The sequence below is a fragment of the Cervus canadensis genome, chromosome 5, assembly GCF_019320065.1.
Source record: "Cervus canadensis isolate Bull #8, Minnesota chromosome 5, ASM1932006v1, whole genome shotgun sequence".
In the NCBI taxonomy this organism is placed as follows: domain Eukaryota; kingdom Metazoa; phylum Chordata; class Mammalia; order Artiodactyla; family Cervidae; genus Cervus; species Cervus canadensis.
Window position 1 is genome coordinate 86,633,748 of NC_057390.1, and position 3,238 is coordinate 86,636,985.

Sequence of the window (3,238 nt, forward strand, 5' to 3'; positions counted from 1 at the left end):
TAATTATTGGCATACAAATTTAAGAACATAGTTAAAATTAAGCTAAATATTTACATGTGTGTGTGTATATATAAATATATATCTCCAAATTTATATCAATGATATGGAACACCTGAGCTTTAAGTTGCTGGTTTTCCAGATAGTGTGAAATACTTTCATCCACTTTAGAAAGGATCCAGCCCATTGAGAAAGAATAACTTTGGTTAATAGACATTATCTTTCAAAGATCACATAGAGGTCTTCAATGAGATTACAATTTATCTTCAGAGGCTTCTTCCAAGTGGAGATCTATCTGTGACATAAGGAAGGATTCCCATGTAGCAAGACACTGTTCATAACAGAGGATGTTCTCCTTGGCCATATTTGTAACTGCTGACTTGATAATCATTTTGCATGTTTTGTTTGCATCTTTCTCTATCTGCTTTTAGGGTATTATTAGCACACTCCACTTTATCTTCCATTTTCCAGTCTCTTCCGTAAGCAGATCAGTATCTGCCTTTTGGATGTCAAAGCTTCAACTCTGGAATCCCGTTCTGCCTGTATTTGGTCTCTTCTTTTCATGACAGCCATTAACATTTCACTATAAAGCACATACCTGTGTACAACAGGAAGCAGAGCCTCTGAGAGTCCAGACGTCCGTTTTTCGGTGGCCTTACAGCATTTGTCAACGCAGCTGGCAACACTTTTTAGAGTATCCGCCAGATCTTCTTCCGATGCCAACCACAGAACACGAATTGGGCCATACTCTTTCATTTCATCGAAATATTCCCGTTCTTCCTTGTAGATTCTCTGAGATATTTTATCTATCAAATTTATTTTCTGGCTAAATATTTCGATGAAGTTATTCATTTCCATGAACTCCTTGGGGTGACTTTTAACTCCTCTCATTGACAATGCAACCACTCTATCTGTCCCATCCTGCTGAGTAATCCAGGCCCTTGCTTCTTGTAAGAAGAGTTCCCAAGCTCGTGCAGTAAGAAAAATTTTCAAGTCTTCATTAAATGCTAGAGTTCGATGATCAGCAATCCGGTTCAAAAACTTGGGCAATCCCTTCCTGCGTGTCTCAACGAAGTCATCATTAAAGCGTTCCACCATTCCTTTCACTATAAACTTTTCCGGCAATGGTGGAATAATCAGAGTCGGGTGTGCTTCTTCCAAGTTTTTCTTTCAACCAAAGGAAATCTTGATAACGTCTCCTAACTTCAAATTCACTGGAGTCAAATTCCCCACGAGATGTCTTAGTAATAATCCTGTAAGTAATAAAAGTTTCAATTGTAGTAACATGGCTTTCAGGTTCATCGACTGTAATAAAAAGATCCTTCAAATCTGGCTCATCTTCAAACTTGACTTGGTTTATCATTGATAAAGGGGATGTAGGCATCAGCGGGCTGAAGGAATTCGTGTCCATCAATGAGGCATCCTTAACGAACACCTTCAAGTCGTCCTCGTCCTCATCCAGATCCAGCACCTCGGCCTGCAGCAGGGGGGAGGAGCCGATGCTGCCGGGGAGGGGGGCGTCACCCCCCCCGCTCCCGGACTGTCCCCGCCGGCGGGCGCCCGGACTCGGGAGGCCCCAGGAGCGCGCCAATGGAGATGCCCGGCACTTGCTCTCCATTGCTTGCCCATTGGTTCTCGCGCATCCAGCGCCTCCGGGCCGCCCCGCTCCAGCCCCAAGTCCGCTGCGCAGACGCAGAACTGCCTGAGCCCTGATACAAAGAACTTGTTCTTTAAAGCTCTTGTTCAATATTGATAAACTATAATGCCATATGTTTTCAGGCTTTCCTATATTTATAAATTAATGTGCAACTCCATACAAACAGGCGAGTTATACTTCAAAGTGGACCTAGTTTTCAACCTCCAGATTCCTTCACACCCCCTTATGGTTACGATGCCTTTTACCTTTTGTTAGTGAAGTTTTTGACTGGCAGGTGCAGTCCGCCGATAACTTGTTTTTCTTTATAGAAGTCAGTATGATCATTCAAGACTAGTCACTTACAGAAATATTGGAGTATGACTTGTTCATTCAATAACTCATTTACCTGACAAAGAAAATTATTAGATACTGCATCTGATGAAATGTGGAAAATTAATTATAAAAGAAAAAGAAAAAAAAAAACTAAGACATCAGGCAAGTAAGGCAACGTTAGGTTATTTTATTGGCTGTGTTTCCTTTTCATGTGAAAAAATCATTTTGCATATTGGCATTAAATGGACAGAGAGAGGAAAGGTCACTTGAAATAATTACTAACTGGGAATAATTTCAGAAGTGTGTAGCTGGTGCATTCTTGGGTATATTGATGTTCTGTGTGTTCATAAAGCTGGTACCCATTTCACAGCTTACAGCATGAAATGTTGTCTTGAAAATGAGATGTATAGTTGGGTAAATCTGTCATCGGGCAGTCGCCCTGCCAATAGCGGGTCTAACAGAAGATAGCTGTGAGCTGTAGTGTGGACACTTGTCTCCCTGAGGGGTGGCATGTTTAGAATGTTCTCTAGGTGGGCTGGCAAGCCCCGAGCCATCTCCGGAGCGTCAGCTTGATTTCTGTCTCTGATGGACTCTTGCCAGGGGAATGAGATGGTCAAGGAGGCTCACCTGGGTTCGGGTGCTATCCTTCGGATAATTACTAAGCAGAGTTCTCAGCCTTGCATTTCAGAGACAAAGCAATTATCAAAGAATAATTAAGTCACAGCATGAGTGAAACAAATTCACGTTTCACTAAATGGTTTACCTTAGGCATTTTAACTAATTCCAGCTATCTCTGTAGACACAGGTGTCCAAATTTCACAATTACAGTTCTACTCCTGGTTTAGTGATTGGGGCGCCATTTCTTCCTTTTCAGACAGGCAGACAGACAGACAAACACACATACACACACACACACACATATTGCTCAATCTATGTACATTATTGCCAAAGAGTTGACCAAACCTTTCACACTGCTGTTATTATTGCCAGATTTGCTTTACTTCTTTTTCTCTTATTGCTGCATCACTCATGGGGCTTCTCTGGTGGTCAGCAGTAAAGAATCCACTGCCATGCAAGAGATGCAGGAGACACGTGTACCATCCCTGGGTCAGGAAGATCCCTTGGAGGAGGAAATGACAACCCACTCCAGTATTCTTGCTTGGAGAATCCCATGGACAGAGGAGCCTGGTGGGCTACAGTCCATAGGGTCACAGAAGGGTCAGACAAAACTTAGCAACAACATAACACATATATCATGCTATATATTCCATA

The 3,238-nt window shown here is 42.2% G+C and overlaps 1 pseudogene; it reads right to left on the reverse strand.

Moving 5' to 3' along the window:
• Window positions 1-223: 223 nt before the first annotated feature.
• LOC122442665 lies at window positions 224-1,615 on the reverse strand (annotated as a pseudogene).
• Window positions 1,616-3,238: the final 1,623 nt, after the last annotated feature.